Source organism: Protopterus annectens, chromosome 10.part0 (genome assembly GCF_019279795.1).
Source record: "Protopterus annectens isolate FY-2018-M chromosome 10.part0, PAN1.0, whole genome shotgun sequence".
In the NCBI taxonomy this organism is placed as follows: domain Eukaryota; kingdom Metazoa; phylum Chordata; order Ceratodontiformes; family Protopteridae; genus Protopterus; species Protopterus annectens.
Genome location: NC_056744.1, coordinates 1,687,014,067 through 1,687,038,467, shown reverse-complemented (window position 1 = coordinate 1,687,038,467; position 24,401 = coordinate 1,687,014,067). Strand labels below are relative to the sequence as shown.

Genomic DNA, 24,401 nt, shown 5'->3' with positions numbered 1-24,401 from the left:
ACAGGCTCCAGAATCCTTTGAGGATGTTGCTGTTACTTTCTCAGCAGAGGAGATGAAGATGTTAACAAAACAAGACAAGGAGCTTCATAAGGAAGTGATGTTAGAGAACTATGAAACCTTAGTTTCAGCAGGTAGGTCTTGTCCCATCTTAAGGAGTGGTCTTTGTTCTGAGAGTTATGAGTACCTTATTAAAATGCTATGCCGAGATGTCTTGTGTGTTTATTTGCTACCTGTGTAAGTGAACCAGTCACTGACGAACGTTATATAGGTGTGTGTGTGTGTGTGTGTGTGTGTGTGTGTGTGTATGTATGTATGTATATGTATGTATGTATATGTATATATATATATATATATATATATATATATATATGTGTGTGTGTGTGTGTGTGTGTGTGTGTGTGTGTGTGTATACACAAATGGGAAGTTAATGCACAATGCATCCAAATACAGAAATAAAAGTTAAAGCATATCCTAGTGCCTCATTCTACGTTCCTGTCATTTATCTGAATCAAGTAGGCAATTTATAGGCTGCAGTTCAACTAGAATATTTTTAAAGAAAAATTTTATTAATATAACATATTTACAATGTATACACAAAGGAAAAAAAATAAACATCACAGTGTTATACAGTGCTAGGAATACATTGAATCATAAAGGTAATCTTACACAACTAACATGTTAAGAATCCTTGTATATCAGTAGCAATCTTTCAAGTTAATCACAACCACTAAGTCTTTGATTTATAGATCTTATTCTGATCACTCCTTTTTCAGTTGTACGTAGTATTGCTGTTAAATTAAACATTGTATATAACCTAGCAACAGAGTTCCAATTTTTTGTAATAACATTTCTAGCAACTGCAAAAAGTCTCTAGAATATTTTTTGTTGGTGGGAGGAAGCTGATTTACCTGGATTAAACCTACAAGGATACAGGAGAAGCATACAAGCTACAAGTGTAATATAAACAAAGGAATAAACTCTGGACCCTGGAACGTAGTAGAAAAAATAGAAACCAGACAATTCGGAAACCTGCACATTGAGTTTAGATAAAGACATGTCTGCACTGCCTCATTGTTCAGATGGCCCTATGAATACCAACATCTTCCCTCATGATTATGTAGGTTCAGGTGTGGAATCTCCCTGCTATTTGTAATGTCACACTTTGTTTTAGTGGTTTGCAATGGGTAATTGACACTTTTTAATTAAAATCTGTTTTCTTTCACTGTTACATATTCTTATTTTAGATATCATGCTAGGTTTGGCCATCTGTTCTTATGTTAACCTATAACCCCTTACCCATTGTGCAGTCTCCTTTGAGATACCAGATATCCTCTATATAACCCCTTACCCATTGTGCAGTCTCCTTTGAGATACCAGATATCATCTATATAACCCCTTACCCATTGTGCAGTCTCCTTTGAGATACCAGATATCCTCTATATAACCCCTTACCCATTGTGCAGTCTCCTTTGAGATACCAGATATCCTCTATATAACCCCTTACCCATTGTGCAGTCTCCTTTGAGATACCAGATATCCTCTATATAACCCCTTACCCATTGTGCAGTCTCCTTTGAGATACCAGATCTCCTCTATATAACCCCTTACCCATTGTGCAGTCTCCTTTGAGATACCAGATATCCTCTATATAACCCCTTACCCATTGTGCAGTCTCCTTTGAGATACCAGATATCCTCTATATAACCCCTTACCCATTGTGCAGTCTCCTTTGAGATACCAGATATCCTCTATATAACCCCTTACCCAGTGTGCAGTCTCCTTTGAGATACCAGATATCCTCTATATAACCCCTTACCCATTGTGCAGTCTCCTTTGAGATACCAGATATCCTCTATATAACCCCTTACCCTGTGTGCAGTCTCCTTTGAGATACCAGATATCCTCTATATAACCCCTTACCCAGTGTGCAGTCTCCTTTGAGATACCAGATATCCTCTATATAACCCCTTACCCAGTGTGCAGTCTCCTTTGAGATACCAGATATCCTCTATATAACCCCTTACCCATTGTGCAGTCTCCTTTGAGATACCAGATATCCTCTATATAACCCCTTACCCATTGTGCATTCTCCTTTGAGATACCAGATATCCACTATATAACCCCTTACCCATTGTGCAGTCTCCTTTGAGATACCAGATATCCTCTATATAACCCCTTACCCATTGTGCAGTCTCCTTTGAGATATCAGATCTCCTCTATATTTTTTGTGTGTGTGTCTCTCATGTCCATGTTCAGTTATGATTAATTGGATATTTCAGATGTAATCTGTTGTCACTGAACTGCAGTTTACACCAGAAATTTGTAACTTAGTATAGCCATTTTCCACATCTGTATAACCTCAATGCTTTAGGTGTGGGCTATAACAAGGTATGTCAGCTCTGTAAGATAAGATTTCCATGAGATACATATTACAGAGTTATAGAACTAAGTACAGACAGCAGCATTCTGAACTGCAGAGTTTTTACTCTGCTGAATCTAGTAGACAGGCATATGACATTCTAAACATAGGCATAATGAGAAACAATGTATTTTAGATGTTATGAATATCTGCTGTTTTTTGACATGAATACAACTAGTCATACAGTTTTCAAATTGATAAAAATTCTCCTTATAAAGGATACAGATGCAGCTGCCTCATTAATAAACAAAAATGTTTAAAGACTTATTTTGAATGTCACTTTTTTTAAATTACAAAAATTGTTTACTAGTATTAGTTGAAGTAAAACAGTAATCCCTGCTAGAAGCAAAGGACTTCTTTAAAATGTATTTAATGTAACTGGATATGAATAATGCATTCAAAACTGAAATTATGTTATTGTAGTACTTTTGTAATTATTATGTAAACATGCTTAAGTATGGAACTGTGGAAGACTGAGTGAACATATTTTAATCTTGTTAAATTAAACTAAACTGAACACAGGACCTCTGTGGAAAAATAACATATATATATTTTTTAATGTGTAGGTTACAAGATCCCCCCAGAGGCATTGTTAGTGCTACTTAATGAAGATAATGCTGAACTGCAAGTGAATGACGAGGGGGTAAACAGAACAGAACAAAAGAATAAGAATAATTTTAAAGAAAAGCCTGACAGTAAGTGAACAGCTCATTAATGATGCATTTTTATGATATTTTCTACTCTCTTTAAAATACTTTGAGGAAAATGGGAGAAAATATATGTACAGTAAAAGAATAAAGGCAAAAGTCTAAAAATATAATGTTAATCTGGGCAAAATGCATGTGTGTGTGTGTGTGTGTGTGTGTGTGTGTGTGTGTGTGTGTGTGTGTGTGTGTGTGTGTGTGTGTGTATGTATGTATCTATATAAATATAGACCAATATGTAGGTGTTGAGGATGGATGGATGTACATCTAGTTTAATTTTTTATATAAATAAACATTATTAAGTTAGTGATGGCTCCAAACAGGGATTTAGTAAATACGGTGGAAACAAGAGGTTATTAATGACAAGATTATTATTTTTTTTTAATAATAGCTCATAAAAAATAAATCATACTTTGTGTTGTCTAGTAAGTTGAATTAGCAGTGATTTTTGTAAAATTTGGCATACAGACCAGGTAATTGTACATTAGAGGGCAGATTCAATAAACCCTACATGTAAGTGCACTGTTTTGTATTTAGCAAGCTGCTCTACACAGTGTATAGAGTCGTGCAACCACTGTAAACACCGTTGTATGCTAATTACAGCATTGGCAGCTGAATTGTATGCTAATCAACCAATCCAAGTGATAGAGCTATTTGATAACATATAAAGCAACCCTGTAGTCTCAGTGCTGGTTTCCCCTGCAAATTCCAAAACCTGTGGAATACAGCCATGGAAAGGAGTTTAAACAGAAAGAATGTTAGAGGTGCTGTTGCTTTAATTTATGTGTATTTGGAACAGGCTTAAGTCTATTCTGCTGCTGCTAATAGACCATGGGCAAGAGTTTTCATACCCCATTTAACTTATCACAATCCGTATGAGGTGGAAATTGTAGACTGCTACAATCCATATGAGGTGGAAATTGTAGACTGCTACAGGGTAGATAAAGACACACTAGAGGAATTCTGCAACCTCTGTCATCCTAGACTCAGAGAAAGGTCAAACCGGGGAAACCAATACCAGTGGAGACAAAAGTACATGTAGCACTTAGAAATTACAAGGACATTTCAGAGAGCAACAGGAAAAATGCTGGGGGTGTCACAGGCATCCGCACCCAGGATCCTCCAGTTCCTGAATGCTGTGCTCCAAAATGCGAGTAACCACATATATTTTCCCATACTCTTAAGGGGAGGGCCACAATTATGTAACAGTTCTACCCTGTAGCACAATACCCTGAAGTACTAGGTGCCATAAATTGTACACATATAGAAATCAAGGTACCACCTGGGAAACAGGGAAGGTTCTACATAAGTAGAAAGGGGCTCCAGTCTATTTACTGCCAAGTCATGTGTAATGCTAGGGTAATCCTCTTGAATGTATGTGCTGGAAACCCAGGCATTCACCATAACTCACATATCTGGCACACCTCCCACTATATCAGATGTTCACTAGAGGTGATATCCCACAGGATCATTTACTGGGGGATACAGGTTATGCTATGATGGCTTAGTGGTTAACTACTGTGACTATAGTGTACAGGGTCCTGAGTTTGAGCCTTGTAGAGGGAGTTTATTTACTCTGGAATAAAATCCCAGCACAGGTTAGGCAGAGTCCCTCATTGACTCTCTTCAAGAGGAATCTTGATGAGTGGATGGGAGATCGTAGGTTTACCCCGGGTATCACTTCTGTGTCACTGTTAGACAGAGGCACAGTATACTAACCTCAAAAAAGGGCATAGCAAAATTAATTTAAAATGGGTGGCGAAAGCCATACACACTCTGACTATGTTTATAAATGCCCTAGGGCAGATAGCCTAGTATGAACCTATGAAACTATGCACTGGAACCCTGGCTGATGATGCCCATCAGAAATGCACACACACCCACTGAAGAATGCAATATTGAGACATGCTAAAACCAGAACTATCATAAGAGCATGTGTTTAGGCTGCTGAAGTCATGATTCCGCTACCTAGTTACATCTGGGGAGCCCTACAGTACAGTCCATGTACATGTACTGAAGTCTTCACCATCTGTGCCATACTTCACAACATCATCACGAGAACTTCAGCAGGATCACCATAGGGAAGGGGCACACATCCCACCACCAATGGCAAGGTCACCACAGCCACATGCAGGTGAGGAGTCAGAGGGTGGACCAGCAGCTACAGATGTAGGTGTGCTCAGTATGCCCTAACATTGGCTAAGGAGCAATGCATTGAAGCTCACCCACCTAAGGGGCTAAAACCTTCATCCTACACACACACGTATAGTAACATTGATGCCAGGCAGTGCTCACAACCTTTACCCACCCATGTAATGGCTGTGTACTCCTAGCATCAGACACTCGGCCCTGAACTAAAACTGTAACAAACTGCTGGATTTACAAGGTAAGTGATGAATGGCAAATCCTTGCTTGTTATTACTTGGTAATGTAAGTAAAAGGTGGGTGATTTTATATAACAATGACTTTTAACATGTGACAGCAGAGACTTATGTGAATACATAGGTTCATAGATAGGTGCTAGGCTATTGGCCCTAGGGCCTATATAGGCCTAGCCAAATGGTACCCTGGCTTTTGCCACCCAAGAAAATTATTTTCCTGTGCCCCTGTCAAACAGAGCCACAGAAGTAATTCCCGGGGTGAATTTCCTATCTCCCATCCAATCAAGATTTTTGCCTGAGTGCTAATGAGGAGCTTTGTTAGATGTATATAGGTAGTTTGTTCCAGAGTATGGGAAGTCTCTGGGACAGGAATCTATCCCTCCAGCATGTTCTTTTTATTGTGGTGATAAGGTTTAGGTCCCTAGAAGCGTGTAGGTCGAAGGGATTGGGATTTCTTTAAGTGGAGCATGTCTGGGTTTGACATAGCTTTGTATATTAGACAGAGATCACCTCTGAGTAGGTGATGTGCAGCAGAGTAAAGCTGGAGTTTTTTGAGACTATCTACATAGGGCATCTGTTTGAGGCCGGTAATCCTCTTTGTGAGAGATTGCTGCAGCCTTTCCAGTTGTCGATGTCTTGTGAAGTACATACCAAAAGGGGCGTTGTACTCTGTAATGGGTCTAATGAGTGATGAGTAGAGGGGTACAATGACCTCTTTTTTTCCTGGATGAGAAATCTTTTGTGATGATGTGCGCCACATAGAAGGATTTCCTGACTACTGTGGCGATGTGATTATCAAAGGAGAGACTACTGTCCACCTGTGTCCCAAGGTCTCTTATCACACTTTTGGTGTTAAAGTAGACTACCACCTGTGTGGTAGTTCATGGGTGCAGAGTTTTTACCAAAAGAGATGACCATGCATATTTTGGCATTGACATTGAGGCTATGGCTTTGACACCAGGCATCTGTCTCAGTGAGGCCCTTTTGTAGGATGTCCACATCATTACAACCAGTTTTGCAGTGTAGTAACCACCTGACATGCCCATACACCTTTAGCCATCAAAATGCAGCTACCCCTGTTCTTGTGAGTATGTGAATTCATTTTCAGACTTAAGGTGTGGAAGCTGCACTGAATAATTCTAGGTGCTTGTTCAGGTTTCACATGGTGCTTGCTTAGAGCTACTCTCATGTTAAGCCACTATGAATATGTTGCACTGCCACCTCTGATACTAGGATAATGTTTTAATCTTTCTAGCAGTATCTGGTGCAAATATAACAGAGAAGTATGCAAGCGATATACCACCTAAGCATCATTTGCCGTTCAGAATGTACAAGTATGCATACCAAATTTCTGTGTTTCCAAACATCGGTGTTACTACACTACTACTGAATAAAATGAACAACACTCAGGCTGGGGGGAAGGACAAGGGAGCCATGACATCACAGAATGGGTGGGTCTTATTATTTTACTTGGAATCAGATGACGGCTTTGGTGATGTCACTTTGGGGGAGGGAACTGATTAAAACAAAAAAAAAAAAGTACCTGCACTGCCTGGCCTTGATGATGTCAGTAATTGGGCGACTCCAGCAAGCTTTATTCAAACGTGAGAGAATCATTTTGTAAGTGAAACCATCACAGTATGAGAAGGTAGGCCTCTGTTACAGAAGTAAGGGGAATTATAAAAATTGTAAATGCTTTATTGTTGTTGCTTTACAGAGGACAATGTAAATAGGGAGGAAAAGGGCCATGAAGTTGAGGAATACATTAGAGAAACCTGTTGTACTCCTTTAAGCTTCATGGCTGACTCGTGTAACAATTCTGCATGTGTCTCTGTGTGGGCCCTCTAGGTGAAATTGGTGCGAGTCTCTGCATGAACACAGCCAAGCACTCTGCTAGCTCTACATCTTGGTATGTTGGACATGTATGAGCCATGCATGGTAGAGGTGGAGTTCATCATTGTTGTACCTGACCACGAGAACTGGCTCTGCCAGGTGTTGTACTGACATGCCCCTCCTGATTCTCAAATGCACTGCTGCTACCTGAATATGACTGTTGTCTGCTGGACAAGCTCCCCTGTTGAGGATGACCAGGATCACAACCCTGTTGACTGCCTCATCTGGGTGTTGACATGTAAACCACTGATGGAGCAGTAAAAGTAGTGCCACTATAGGAGTAGGATTGGGCATGGCCACTTCGGCTAACATCAGCTGTTGTAGCTGACCTACACCCACATGCATGCCATCCTCCTTCCAGCAGACTTTCCATAATGAGCACCGCATGTTCCAACATGTCATTGATCTGATCCATTAAATTGGCAACATGGTGGAGGCAGTCACGTATTTTAGCCTGTGCCTCATCTACAACCCTAAGCATTTCTCTTGAAGACCTATTAGAATGTGTTTGCACCTCCATGATGGCCCTAAACATATGTGACACGGGAACACATACCTGGATCAGGTGGAGAGTGGATAGCATACCTCCTTTGAGCACCCCTAACAACCCCCCTTAATGGTACCTCACCCACATTTTACTATGGCTAGCATTAGCATGTACTGAAGCTGCAGTAACCACACTACCCTGATCAAGTGTCTCACCCTCCATGTGTCCAATATCTGAGGGCTGATTGGAATGGGTTGGCACAGGCCTACTGTTTGTGTCCAGTGGAATTACAGGGGATGGCTGAATGTCAACTTCAGCGTTAGTCCACCTCTGTTTGGCCACCATCATCCTCGGAGTCTGCTGATACTCTGACATCAGGAGGTAGGAGTCCCATACTTCCACGATCACCTGTAATAATAAACAACAAGCACAGGAAAAAAATGAAAGCCTATACTACTATTGTCCAATATATGCTAACACATGAACAGTGGTGCCACTATTTCGGACAGTACAGCAATAGACACAACAGTCCTGACACCCACATCACAAACTAAATATTTCTTTGAACTGCTCATCAGTACTGACATAAAAATGCTTGGCTTACCATGTACAGATGATTGCAGGCTTTCCCTATGATGGATGGTCCTGGAAGAAGTTAAGCGAAAGGTAAGGCACAATCATCACAATGAACAGTAAATACAGAGGGTTAAAACTTTTGGCCGTTTATATGTCTATAATGATACTGTTAACAAGCACTTGCATGACACATCACCCCCAAGCCCATGTGTAATAAACCAGAATGTGTTAACTGCATCAATCTACAACTATTCCCCCTCAAAAGAAATTTAATGTTTAGTGTAATTTAAGTCAATATTTTGCTGTACAAATAATATTTAACAACTGAGATAGGTAACACTTACCTGTAAGCTCCTCCTGGGACATACTTGTCCTCCCTGAAACTGCAGCATCAGCATCAATGACATGCTGTTGTGCACTTTCCAGTGAGCTGTCTGGATCCCTGACAGTGGACAGGAAATCTTCATTTGGTGTCTCCTCTGGGCCGATGAAACCATGTTAGTGACCCTATGATACACCTGATCATATGTCTTGCTCTGGCCACCTACTGCATTCACATCAGCCACTATCTGCTGACAAATTTGCTTTCTGTCATACATATACCCACATCCCCTCTCAGGCGTAAAGGCAAAATGTCACCTAAATGTTTCCACAATGACTTAATTCTCAGAGTCACTGAAGGTTGGTTTGCGGGGATTGGGATGCCTGGGTGCCATAAAAAGCAAAAGAAGAATAATACACAAGAATCTCATAAGTAGAAGTCCTGCTTAGATAGTACTCATAAAAGATAGCATTTCACTTTTACCCACTGGAAAAACATAAAATGGCCAAAATATTCAAATAAACAAAAAAGGGAATTGTGTGGCTGTAGCAAATTATAATCACACAAAGAAAGGTTGGAGCCAAAACAAGGAGAGTAACAATAGCAAATTTTGTTTGTGCCAACACAGAAATGCAACTTGACTCTCCTGTCCCCCAAACAACAGGCAAATGACCCAATTTGCTAACAAACCATCAGTGAACTACTATAAGTGCTATCAAATATACTGTCCCTGAAACATGTCTACACATTTACCACTGAACATTCCATTTTATGCAATTTCTAGTCTTGTCTACCTGTAGCCAGCACTCCCCTAGAGGTGCATGGATCATTCTGGAAGGCTAACATCCCTGTGTTATTGACAATGTGGGACATTTACATGTCAAGTATATAACCATAAAACAGTTGTAACATTAGCCCTTGTGATGAAATTTAATTAGGCTGTGCATCTCAGAAAGTAAAAAGCCCTTCCAAACATGCCTATGCCATCAATATACTTTTAAGAAATGTATACAGAGTAAAGTAGATGGATAGATATGCATTATCAAATGCTACATATAATGTAGAAAAATGTGTTTCATGGTGACATTTCAGCATATCCAGTATATAGCTGAAAAAACAAGCATACTTTATCAAGATAATTTGTCTTTTGTGCAAACAAATCCCAAAGTAATATTTTCTTCTGTGTTATCCACATTAACAAGTCTCCTCATCTTCAGGTTCCCTAGCTGCATGTTTCCTTTTTTATAGTGTACATTCAAAGCTGTGAGCATGGTGAAGATGCAAATGAGGTGTGAACTCATTAGAATGTCTGAATCCGAAATACTTCATTCCGTGTAGCCGCTGTAATAGTAATGCAGGTGCTCCCTCAGTGTTTGTTGCTAATGGATTACAACTGTGAATGATTATTGGTAAGGAGAAAGAAAACACAATAGAAATTCAAGACTCCCTAATCTCCACTGGGTGTGTTAGCCAGGTTAGACTTACAAAGTGTAGAAGTAATTATGCCAAGGTTTTAAATGTAAGTAAGCAGCACACATTTCACAGATTCTTTTCAGTAACATCCAAAATCCCCTTCATTTCTCGACAACTATATATTATTGCCATTTAATATCCTCACACATTTTAAGGACAATTATACAGAATGCCTTACAGACTGGTCAGATAAGACACGAATGAGCAACAAATACAAGGAGATAAGAAAGAGCTACATTTGTGCAAGCAGTAGTAATAAATGGTGGTGTGATCACTCATTGTACTGCATCTGAAATTAATAAATGTACAAACAACTGTCACATGGTTTGTCAGTACTGTGGATGATGTTGCATTTGGTTTTATGAATAATGATTCTCATTCTCTGCTGCAAAGCTGTTTCTGTGGCAAAAAGGGCTACCCTTGCTTTTTTTGAAGATTCATTGGAGTGAGAATTCATATCCATACCTGTGTAAAATTATTTAATTCAACATACATTTTGTAGTGTTTATTTAATAGATTTATTTTCTGTATTTCTCCTAATTTCCCTTTTTCTAATTTTTTTATGCCAGCTTAGTGCAAACAAGGGGAATGGATAAACACAGTGAATGTCATGTTTAGCTTTCTTATCTTGTTTGCACAATACTTAGGAGACCATAAACCTGGACTATTGGCCCACACAGGAAGCAGACATAATGCCTCTAGACAAGGGCATAGACAGAGTAAAGGTCAAAAAGGGTACATTGTTGAGATTTTTGCTTTCCATTGTGCTGCACCCTTAAGCGAAGTTGTGAGGTGGCTAGCAAGCTTCCCCAACACCTGCAGCCTTTAAATACCTGCAGTTGGGAAGCAGTCAACAATGTCAAAATGGATGCATTCTTTTACTTTGGTTGGGCACCACACAAACATGCTAAGTGGCATTGTGAGGCGATTAACACACACACAACTTAAGAATGAGTACGGAATTACGGAAGTGTTTTTTTTAACTGTTCTTGTGGTGGCAGGTGTAAGTGTAAGGATGTAATACAGATGGTCACGGGCTCTATTACACAGATTGTAATATATTTTTACTTTTGTGACAGTCTAGTTTATATCAAAGGGGTTCCCCCTGCACAAAAGCCAATTGCACGGCTTGAATAATGTAAAATCCAAAATCCAACTAGTAAGCCAGCAAACTGTGAGACTAAAGTAATATTTATTCAGTGATACAATGAGAAGCCTTTGAATACTGCTTGCATAAATTGGAATTGTATCATCCAGGATTCATTACATTTTTATTGGGCCTGACAGAGCATGTCTTAACCAATAATGTATTTTTTTCTATCTGGACCCATGCTATTAACAGATTAAATGGATGGCTAAGGGGGCATCTTTTGCCCCCATTTATGCTGACCTTTTTATGGCCTTTATTGAAGAACATCATATCTGTGATGCAGGCCATAATTTGTACCTGACGGAGATTGACATTTGGAGGTGTTATTTGAATGATTGCTGGATGGTACAGAGGTCGTATGTGGAATATTTGTCTGAATTCATTGACTATTTAAATGAAAACAAATGGCGTTTACACTTCACGGTTAACTTTGACATGAACATCAGATGTTCTTCATTCCACATTGCTGCAGTCCTTACATATGGGTAGTCCACTGTCCTCAGTCGGCCCGAATACCAAAGAGTTAGGCTGACGCTGGTCAAGGCGCTTAGAACTCACATCAGGACGTCAGGGTACAAAAACGCATGACCGACGTCATATCCTCAGTCTTTTTTGCCGCATGGTCTGATGCAGAAGCAGCGTTGCAAGTGCCGTTCGGCATTCTGAAATTTTTCGAGTTTGGAGTTTCAGACCGAATCCAAGTTGGCTAAGTACCCCGTTGGGGAATATTTTGGTTTTTTCTTGCCTCAGTGTATTACTGGATGTCAGAAAAAGTGAATAATTGTATTTCTTGTGGGAAACAGATACCGCATAGGGATTACCATTCTTTGTGCATTCCTTGTTTGGGGCCTGAGCACGCGGTCGGGTGTCGCTTTGTGCTAGGTTTAATAAGCGCACTATTGCGAAGGTTAGATTGTGCTAGGTTGGTCTTCGAAACGGTGCAATTATAATATGCCGCCGGATACTCGGCCCGCTTCCACGAAGAAGCGCAAAGACAAAGCGGTTAAGCCCAGGCAAGATGAGTCATCCGTTCCGGATGCCGGTTCTTTAGAGGCTTCAGTGGAACCGGTGGTTCCGACGGAGGCTTCTTTGGAGTCTCAGGGGGAGACTTTGATTTTGCAGGATGTGGCCTCTCAGGAGGCAGGTCAGGCTGAGGGGGCTTCTCAGGTTTCTGTACTCCCCTCCCTTCCCAGGGTGGTTAGGCCCTCTCCTTCTGTTTCCAAGGCTTCTTCCAGGGGCAAGTCAGGTTTAGCTTCTGTTGGTGTCAGTCCTAGTTCAGCAGGGTCTGTGCCCAAGAAGCATATGCTTAAAATGGCAGAAGATTTGATTACTCTGATTAGAGGTTCTATGCCCCCTCCTGATAAGAGGCCTAGGGTGGAGCCGGAGATGGAAAGTTTTGAACAGGCTTCGGATGATTCAGAGTCTTCAGCTGAGGATTTGCAGGAGTTTACTCCTTATTCTGATTCTGATGCAGAAGATTCTACTCCTTCTGCTTCCCCTCCAGAGGATTTTTCTTTTTCTGAGACACTTCATTCTATGAGGGAACATTTTAAGTGGGAAGGTCAGGACTTCTCTGATTCACGGAAAAGGCTTAGGGAATTTTTGTTGTTACCTCAACATAGGCCTTTAGCTTTACCCCCTGTTCTGGATGTTGTGCAAGATGTGTTTTCAGAGGCTTCACTTAATCTTGATTCTCTACCTCCTGCGCCAGTTAAACCGGATAGGTATTACAGGGTTCCTGAGGCTCATAAATATCTCTATAAGAGTCCTAGGGCGGACCCAGAAACTATTAGCCAGGGACCTAAGGGTGTCAAGGCCTCTGTTGTAAAGAATCCTGTTCCTCTGGATAAAGAGGCCAGAGCTTTGGATAGATGGGGAAAGAAGGTTTATACTTCTTCTACCTTAGCAATGAGGGCTTTGAATTGCCAGTTTCATATGTTGAAATATCAGAATTTTCTTCTTTCTCAATTGAAATCTAAGGTGGATGCTCTGGCAGAAGGCATTGAGTGTAAAGAATTGCAAGATTTGGTGCATGTCTCTGAACAGGTGGGTAAGCATTCTTTACAGTGTGGTTTTGATGCTGTGCAAGCCTCTTCTAGGGTGGCTGCCACTGGTTCAGTTCTTCGCGGGCACGCCTGGCTTAAGGATCAGAATTTGTCTGACCATGTTAAGACAAGGATTTTGGATGCTCCTTTGCAGTCTGAAGTTTTGTTTGGTCCACCTGTGGAGTCGGTCTTGAAGAAAATGGAAGAAAAGGCGAAGTCTATGCAGACTGTTAAAGATTTTTTGCAGGTTCAGCCTCCGAAGTTTAGTAGGAATTGGCCTGCTAAGGGGTGGATGTATCCTTCCTCGGATTCGCAGTCTAGGGGTAGATCTAGACGTGGTAGGGGCAGAGCTCAGAGTTCCTTCAGACCTAGAACATGGAGTTCACCTGCACAATCTTCGAGTGAGGGCAGGGGCCAGTCCTTTCGTAAACAGGCCCAATGACCTACTTTTTCAGCTGCCAGATCCTTCTTGCCTGGCAGCACCTTTGGGAGGAAGGTTGGCACTCTTCAAGGAAAATTGGCTTTTACTTACCCAGGACAAATGGGTACTGGACATCATACACCAAGGTTACAAGTTTTATTTCCATACCTTGCCTCCTTTCAAAGGCATGCCAGACGTTCCTCCTCAGCAAAGATTAGAGGCTCAAACACAGATTTCTCTACTTCTTCAAATAGGAGCTGTACAACCGGTCCCTCTGTCGGAAGTGGGCCTAGGATTTTATTCTCGCCTGTTTCTAGTACCAAAGAAAGGGAACACGTGGAGACCAATTTTGGATTTATCTATCCTCAACACATATCTGGACATTCCCAAGTTCAAAATGTTGACGTTGCAACAGCTTTTACCTCTGCTGGGCAAAGATCACTGGATGGTGACTCTGGATCTCAAGGAGGCTTACCTTCATGTTCCTATCAGGCCCAGTTGCAGGAAGTACCTGCGTTTTCGGGCTGGGACTTTTCATTATCAGTTCTCTGCATTGCCCTTTGGCTTATCTACTGCGCCCAGAGTGTTCACAAAAGTTCTGGCTCCAGTGATAGCTTTCTTCAGGCTAAGAGGAATACAAATCTATCCTTATTTGGACGATTGCCTGATTCTGGCTCAGGGAAAGGACGAACTTCTTCACCATCTACAGTATGTGATGGCAGTGTTGAGATGCCTAGGGTATTCTGTGAACGAAATAAAGTCCAGTCTAGTACCCTCTCAGGACATGTGCTTTCTGGGTGTGAGACTGAATACAGCATCCCAGATGGCCTTTTTGACCCCGGACAAACAAAAGAATCTTTCTCTTTACTTCCATCAATTGTCTCGTCAGTCCAGGCTGACTGCAAGGACAGTCCTTCAAGCCTTGGGGTTCATGGCATATTGTATTCTGGTACTTCCCAATGCCAAACTGCATATGAGGAAGCTACAATGGTATCTCAAAAATGTATGGACGCAACACTGCCAAGATTTGGACACTGTCATTCAGATAATACCTTGCATTCAAAAGGAATTTTTGTGGTGGGCTCAGGAATGTCACCTAAACAAGGGACTCTCTGTGACCCGACCAGAGGCGAGTCAGATTCTAACGACAGATGCCTCAGACAAAGCTTGGGGAGCTCATCTAAATGGAAAATGGGTACAAGACACGTGGCCTGCCAGACTTCAGCATTTACATATCAACTTGAAGGAGATGTTAGCAGTCCAATTTGCATTGATAGCTTTCAAGGATTTACTTCTTCCAGGGCAGGTGTTGATTCAAACAGACAACACAACTGTCATGTGGTACATCAACAAGCAAGGGGGAACACATTCTTACACTCTATGCAGACAAGCAATGATTTTGTGGGAGACTGCTCTCAGTTTACAGCTAAATCTTCAGGCAAGGTTTCTGCCAGGAGCACAGAACTCCTTAGCAGATGTGTTGAGCAGACAAATAATGGATCCCCACGAGTGGAAATTGGATCCTCATGTATTTCAAAAATTGACAGTGTTATGGGGAACTCCAGACATAGATCTGTTCGCTTCTCCACTAAATTACCAGTTGCCAAAGTTTTGCACAAAAAGGTTTCATCCCACAGCTTGGAAAGTGGATGCTCTCTCATTCAGTTGGAGCAATCTTCACGTATATGCCTTTCCACCACTGCCTCTCCTCCCAAAGGTACTCCTGAAGGTCAGACAGGACAAGCCAACCATGATTTTAATAGCTCCGGATTGGCCTCGACAGCACTGGTACCCATTACTGAGAAGCCTGGTACGGGAGCCTCCATGGCCTTTGCCTTCGATTCCTCACCTACTGTCTCAGGAGAACAGTCACTTACTCAATGTCAAACTTCAGTCTCTGCATCTAGCAGCCTGGCATATTCTGTTTTAAACTCTGGAGGGTCTCAGCTTCCACAACAAGTTTTGAATGTTATTTTGGAGGCCAGAAGGCCTAGTACAAGGAAAGTTTACGCAGATAAATGGAGGAGATTTTTTATTTGGAGTACAGCTAAGGACTTTGATGTTTCTAAACCTAATTTAAGTGTTGCTCTTCAATACCTTACTGAGTTATTGGACAAAGGTTTGTCCTTCTCCTCTATAAAGATTCATGCTGCAGCAATTTCTGCTCATTATGACTGTGACCCACCATTATTTTCTCATCCTTTGTTCAAACAATTCCTTAGAGGGGCAAAGAATATAAGACCCCCACGTAGAGCTCCTACTCCTGCTTGGGATCTCAATTTTGTGTTGGAGAAACTCACTCTACAACCTTTTGAGCCTGCAGCTATGGCCGAGTTGAAATATTTATTATGGAAGACTGCTTTTTTGTTGGCCATTACCTCTGCGAGAAGGGTTTCTGAATTACAGGCCCTTATGGCGGTTGAGCCTTTCTTAATTTTCCACAAGGATAGGGTATCTTTGCGTACTAACCCTTCCTTTATGCCTAAAGTGGTTTCTAGTGTGGCTTTAAACCAAACTATTCATTTGCGTACTTTTTATGCAAACCCCCAAAATAAAGGGGAAAAGATTTTGCACACTTTGGATATACACAGACAGTTGCGATATTATTTAAGCAGAACTAAAGGATTCAGGCAGTCTCAGCAGTTGTTTGTTTCATTTGCTTTGGGTTCTCAGGGCAAACCTGTTTCAAAGCAAACTATTTCGAAGTGGATTGGTTTCTGTATCGCTTTCTGTTATTCCCATCATGGTAAGGAGATTCCAGCTGGGATCAGGCCTCATTCCACTAGGGCTACTGCCACTTCTACAGCTTTTTTAAGGGGGGTGGCTACTAAGGATATTTTGGAGGCAGCTACTTGGAGTTCAGTGCATACTTTCTCTAAGCATTACCACCTTCCACTTTACTCTAAATCTAGGGCTGGATTTGCCACTGCTATTTTACAGGGCATTTTGGCAGCTCCTAATGCTTTATAGTTTTGCCATCCTCCCTTACCTCTGCTTTGGGATTCTACCCATATGTAAGGACTGCAGCAATGTGGAATGAAGAACATAGTACAGTTTTGTACCTACCATAAATGTAGATGTTCAAGATCCACATTGCTGCAGTCCAATTTACCCTCCCTCCTTCCCCTCTGTAGTTTGAGGTGGTTGTGTGGTTTGGGTTGTAAATATTGTATATATTGTTAGTGCAGGGGTGGTTGGTTGTTCTTTGTTGGTTTTTGGCTTTGGCCTTTCTTTTTAGGGCCTTCTGACATCTGGGGCAAGAAAAGACTGAGGATATGACGTCGGTCATGCGCTTTTGTACCCTGACGTCCTGATGTCAGTTCTAAGCGCCTTGACCGGTGTCAGCCTAACTCTTTGGTATTCGGGCCGACCGAGGACAGCGGACTACCCATATGTAAGGACTGCAGCAATGTGGATCTTCGAACATCTACATTTATGGTAGGTACAAAACTGTACTTTTTCTTGATGTTTCCATTTCCAGAAAATCAAATCACACTCTATGTACTGAAGTTTTCTAGAAGTTTCCCCAATATAACACACTCCTCCATGCATCCAGCTTTCATCCACCCCATATAACAAAAAATATCCCCAAATCCGAATATACTAGAATGAGACATATTTGTTCCAGTGAGTCCACCTTTCAGAAATACAGGCAGGATCTGACTCACAGATTCAGGGACAGGGGATATCGGATGAGACATGTCCTACAGGCTAGTAATTGGGCCAGCACACTTAAGAGAGAAGATATTTTGATATACAAACAACGGGAGCAGCATAGGTTGTCACCTATTAGGTTAGTGACTACTTATGGTAGGAATTCTGATTTGTTAATAAACAGTGTACAAAGACACTGGAATATTCTACTGAGTGATCACAATCTAACTAATGTCCTACCAGAAAGATGATGTTTTTCATTTCTAGAAACCTAGCCTCACACTTTAACCATTACAAACACTCACATTCCAGGATACCAACTTAAGAAGTACAAACTACAATAATGGGTGAGGTGCTCACAGGATGGTACCCATGTGGACATTGCACTCACTGCAGTAAGGTTTTTAAGTCCAAACATTTTACAAGTAAGAACTGTGACACCGTTTATGATATTAACGTTTTTGCCAATTGCAGTAGCGAATGGTTGATATATTTAGCTACATGCAGCTGTGGCTTCTTCTACGTAGGACGAACTTCACAACCACTTAGACTGAGAATCTCTGAACACACCAGTGACATGAGGAATAAAAAACCAAGCAGTGCTCTATATAAACAGTCTGCAAAACATTCATCTGCCAAGTTTAGTTTTATGGTTTCAGACATTATAAAAGGAAGTAAATCCAACAAAGCGGGGTGGCATTCCATTCTTGACACAAAGGAGAAGAAATGGATTGTTAAACTGGGGGGTTTATTTCCACCTGGATTAAATGAACAATTTTGATTACCCAAGCACAGACTTGATTCATTTAAATGCATTTATAAAAGACTACTTGAAATGGTTTGTTTCTGCATTGCATTACTGAATAAATGTTTGGATTTTGGAGTCTAGTTTATAGTAACAAACAGGAAAATATATGTTATTTCAATATTCCTTTCATAGCAAGTGTAAATATAGAGCTGCCATACACATAGCCGTGGATGTTCATCGTGCATACAGCTGCAGTCATAACAGATGGGTTTTCCTGCCGTCAGGTGGGTCCTCGGTCGGCCGAATTCCAAAGTCTAAGTCTGTCGTCGGTTGTCGTCGCTTCTTCCCTGACGTCAGTGCGACAGGGGTATAAAAGAACCAGCCGACGCCATTTTCTCCAGTCTTTCTTGCCGCGCGGTGCCCGAAGCAGAAGCAGTTTGCAAGTGCCGGTCGGCCAGCTCCTGAGATTATGAATATTTTTCAATCGAAGTCGTCTTGAAAGCTAAGTGCCCCGTTGGGGAAACTTTTCTTGCCTCAGACCGATGTCAGACAAAGTTAATAATTGCATTTCATGTGGGAAGCAAATACCGCATAAGGATTTTCATTCCCTCTGCATTCCTTGCTTAGGCCCAGACCACGATGTCTCGGCCTGTCGTTTTTGTGCTACATTCAACAGGTGCACTATTAAGCGTCAGGCGGAGTTCACCCAACATGTCGTCTGATACTCTGACTCCAGTTTTGAGCAAAAAATGCAAAGATAAGGACCGACATACGAGGTCCTCGACTTCTACCGACACCACGCCAAAGTCGACTACAGGTGATCCGGTTCTCAGTGAGGCACCTACGCAGCCCCTGACTATCGACGACACTTCATTGGCGGTGTCTTCTGTACCCAAGGTCGCAGGCTGTTCAGCCCACACCCCGACTACAGATACCGAAGCCACTCTTGGCGGTGAAACTCAGAGTTTAGACAGACCTGCCACCTCTCAAGGTGTCTACAGGCCTTCCTCTTCTTTTTCCATCAAGGCTTTCACTAAGACTAAAGCAGCCATGCATGCTAAAAGACAAGCACCACAGGGCCCTTCTCAAGGCCCCATGCCTAAAAAGCAGATGCTCAAAATGGCTGAGGATTTGATTACTCAGGGGTTCCCAACCCCCTCCAGACAAAAAGGCCCAGAGTGGAGGAAGAATCCCCCTCCTCGGACCAGGCCTCCATTATTTCAGAACATTCTGAAGACCAGGAACATTCTTACTCCTGTTTTGAAAATTCTGATGCAGAGGAGTCCATTCCCTCTGTCTTCCCCCTGAGGATTACTCTTTTGGGGAAACCTTACATACCTTGAGGGAACACTTCCACTGGGAAGGCCAAGAGTATTCAGACTCCAAGAAAAGGCTTAGGGATTTCCTTTTGCTTCCTCAGCACAGGCCTCTGGCTATACCCCCTGTCTTAGACATTCTAGATGATGTGTATTCGGAGGCCTGCCTTAACCCAGATTCTTTACCTCCAGCCCCAGTCAAGCCAGACAGGTATTACCGGGTTCCTGACTCACACCAATTCCTATACAAAAACCATGCGGCTGACCCAGAAACTATTTCACAGGGTCCCAAGGGAATTGAGGCCTCCACTGCTAAAGATCCATTACCTTCAGAGAGGGATTCCAGAGCTTTAGAAAGGTCGGGGAAAAAGGTATACACCTCGGCCACCTTAACCATGAGGGCATTAAACTGTCAGTTCCATATGTTTAAGTACCAACAGTTTCTGTTATCACAGTTGAGAAGCAAAATGTCACAACCTGAAAAGACAGACTTGAAGGAGTTGCAGGATTTGATACATAGTACAGAACAAGTAGGTAAACATACCTTACAATGTGGTTTTGATGCTTTAGAGGCCTCATGTAGAGCTGCTGTTACAGGATCAGTCATACGTAGACATGCCTGGCTCAAAGAGCAAACCTTACCAGATCATGTCAAAGCTAAATTACTAGATGCCCTTCTGCAAAAAGATGTATTGTTTGGTGTTAAAGCTGAGGAGGTATTAATGAAAATGGAGGAAAAGGCAAAAAATCAATGCAAACAGTGAAAGATTTCCTACAGGTACAACCTCCATGTTTCAGTAGAAATTGGCCTTCCAAAAATTGGTCCTGTCCAGCCACGGACAAACCCCAAAGAGGTACATACAGGCGCCTGAGGGGCAGAGGGCAATCTCAAGGATCATTTAGAGGCAGACAATGGCAAGCACCTACACAAAGAGGTGGTGAGGATAGCTCACAGCCATTCGGAAAGCAGAACCAATGACTTTCCCCTTTGCATGCCAAGCAAGACTCAATGGCAGCACCTTTAGGTGGAAAACTGGCATTATTTTCGAAAAATTGGCATATTGTCACAAAAGACAAATGGATCCTGGACATTATAGACAGGGGCTACAGATTCCACTTTCACACCCTTCCAAAAATGAGAGGCATGCCAAACCTGCCACACAATCGAAGGGCAGAGGCACAAAAACAAATTTCAGATCTCATGGACATGAAAGCTATTCAAGAGGTACCTGCACAAGAACAGGGTCAAAGTTTTTATTCCAGACTATTCCTGGTACCAAGGAAGGGAAAAGATTGGAGACCTATTTTGGACCTATTCATCCTAAACACGTTTTTACTTGTGCCAAAATTCAAGATGCTCACATTACAGCAACTTCTTCCCATGCTGGGCAAGGAGTCTTGGCTGATAACATTGGACCTCAAGGAGGCATACCTGCATGTCCCAATCAGACAAGATTGCAGAAGATACCTCAGATTTCTTGCAGGTTCAACTTATTATCAATTCTCTGCATTGCCCTTTGGCTTATCTACTGCGCCCAGAGTGTTCACGAAATGCCTGGCATCAGTAATTGCCTACAGCAGACTTCAAGGGATACAAATATACCCATATCTGGACGACTGCCTGATCCAAGCGGACAGCAAGCACATACTTCTGAAACATCTGGCGTTTGTAATAATGTTATTGAATTCTCTGGGTTACACAGTCAACAAAAAGAAATCAAGGCTAATACCCTCTCAAACAGTAATTTTCCTGGGTGCCAGCTTGGATACAAACACCCAGATGGCCTACCTCACACCAGAGAAACAAGGGCAACTAACTCAATACTTCAGAAAACTTGCAACTTTCACCAGGCTGACTGCAAGGAAAATCCTGCAGGCTCTGGGATTCATGGCATCTTGCATCCTACTAATCCCATGTGCAAAGCTGCATATGAGGAAACTTCAGTGGTACCTAAAAAACCTATGGTCTCAACACAGCCACAGTTTGGAAACAATAATACCACTGATTCAATGTCTTCAAAAGGAATTTCTGTGGTGGGCTCAAGCATGCCAAAGAAACACAGGTCTCCCATTCTGCAAGCCTCAAGCAAATCAAGTCATCACAACAGACGCCTCGGACTACGCCTGGGGGGCGCACATGACAGATCGGTGCATTCAGGGCAAATGGTCCCAAAAATAAAAGCACCTACACATCAATCAAAAGGAAATGCTATTAGTAATAAATGCTGTTATAGCTTTCAAATCCAGGCCAGCTATTGATAAGGACAGACAACACCACAGTAATGTGGTACATAAACAGGGAGGAACCCATTCATACCCGCTATGCAGACTAGCCATGTCTCTTTGGAACATGGCTCTGGATTTACAAATCGAACTTCAAGCACAGTACCTGCCAGGCAAGGAAAACACGCTGGCAGACAACCTAAGCAGAAATATGACAGATCCACATGAATGGAAGCTGCATCCTCAAGTTTTTACAAAGATAATTCAAGCATGGGGAAGGCCAGACATAGATCTCTTTGCCTCCCACAGAAATCACCAATTGGCAAAATTCTGCTCAAGGAACTTTCATCCACAGGCCTGGAAAGTGGACGCACTCTCTTTCAGTTTGACAACAATGACAGTTTATGCCTTTCCACCTCTTCCTCTGCTGCCCAAAGTTCTATTAAAAACCAGAGCAGACAGACCGAAGATGATTCTCATAGCTCCAGACTGGCCAAGACAACAGTAGTGCCCACTCCTGAGAAGCTGGACGCATTCCCCACCATGGATCCTGCCTCTAATTCCTCTTCTACTGACTCAGCACAACTTCAAAACTCTTCACAGTCAGCTGAAAACACTCAATCTAGCCGCATGGAAGATTCCTTAAATTCACAACAGATCCTACTCTCCAAGGAGGTGCAGGACGTCCTTTTGGAGGCCAGAAGGCCTTCTACTAGAAAAGCCTACTCCGCAAAATGGAAACAGTTTTGTGCCTGGAATGAGAAAAAGGGTCAGAATCCTAGAATACTGAATTTACCTCAGATATTACAGTACCTAGCTGAGATGCTAAGCAGTGGACTTTCATTCTCCTCCATCAAAATCCATGCCTCAGCCATTTCTGCAGAGTACAACACTGATCCTCCTTTATTCTCTCACCCCCTCTTAAGACAGTTCCTCAGAGGGGCTAAGAATATAAAACCCCCAAGGAAACAACCAGTACCTGCTTGGGATCTCAATTTCATTCTAAAAAAACTGACCTTGCCTCCTTTTGAGCCAGCTGCTTCAGCAAAACTGCAATATTTGTCCTGGAAACAGCCTTCCTTCTGGCTATCACCTCAGCTCGAAGGGTTTCGGAATTACAAGCCCTCATGGCTGTGCAGCCTTTCATTTTTCATCTGGACAGAGTTTCCTTATGAACCAATCCATCCTTTATGCCAAAGGTAGTATCCAGGGTAGCTTTGAATCAGGCTATCCACTTGCCTACCTTTTACCCTAATCCTCAAAACAAAGGGGAGAGACTACTACATTCCTTGGACATTCACAGACAGCTGCGTTATTATTTGGACAAGAACAAAGCCTTTCAGATAATCAGAGCAACTCTTTGTGTCCTATGCTACAGGAGCTCCAGGGAAGCCTATTTCCAAACAGACAATTTCAAAATGGATAGCCCACTGCATACGCTTTTGTTATTCTTTTCATGGTAAAACTGTACCTGCAGGCATCAGATCTCACTCCACAAGGGCCACACCTACCTCTGCAGCTTTCCTCAGGGGGGTTCCTACCAAAGATATTTTGGAAGCAGCCACTTGGAGTGCTGTACATACCTTCTCCAAGCACGATCACCTACCATTATACTCCAAATCTAGAGCAGGCTTTGCCACTGCAGTCTTGCAGGGCATCCTGGCTCCTCCTAGTTCCACCTAGTTCCTACCACCCCTTTTTTAGCTTTGGGATTCTACCCATCTGTTATGACTGCAGCTGTATGCACGATGAACATAGTACAGTTTTGTCCCTACCATAAATGTAAATTTTCGAGTGCTAATACAGCTGCAGTCCAGGTTTCCCCTCCCTCCTTCCCCTCTTGGGACAGGCCTAATGGCTAACACCTCCTCATACAACCTCATTGGGATATTCTTTTATGGTGTATTTGCTTGCAACTACTGTTTTTTGATTATATTGCATTTGCTTTATTGCATAAATTTATGTTTTGCCTTCCTTCTGGGGGCACCTGATATCTGGGGCAAGAAAAACTGAAGAAAATGGCGTCGGCTGGTTCTTTTATACCCCTGTCGCACGGACGTCGGGGAAGAAGCAACGACAACCGACACCGGACCTAGACTTTGGAATTCAGCCGACCGAGGACCCGCCTGACGGCAGGAAAACCCATCTGTTATGACTGCAGCTGTATTAGCACTTGAACATCTACGTTTATGGTAGATACAAAACTGTACTGTTCTAATACAGATAATTCCAGATATTTTAGTCATGTTCCATTTCACATTACATATAAAATGTTATAAGCAATATTTAATATAATGATACATAGTGGAGCTGATATGAATTATATGATTGAGGGATAAGACACCCTTACTGTGTTTTGAAGGTTAAGATGTATGACTGAGGGTATACTGTCTACTATGTTACTGTAAGTATAATTTTGTGTTCTGAACTTGGATGGCCTTTGCACTTAAGTAAGACACATACACAAATTAATATATATACAAGGACCTTGTCAGGCCACACACATACATGGATTATACTTCAGTCTGTCATCTGTATTTATGAATGATTCATGACCATGTCTAACAAGCAGTTCAAATCACCACTGTG

At 42.0% G+C, this 24,401-nt stretch overlaps 1 pseudogene; it reads left to right on the top strand.

The window, feature by feature from the left end:
- LOC122814424 overlaps positions 1–24,401 on the top strand; it is a 652,984-nt pseudogene that overhangs the window by 523,387 nt on the left and 105,196 nt on the right.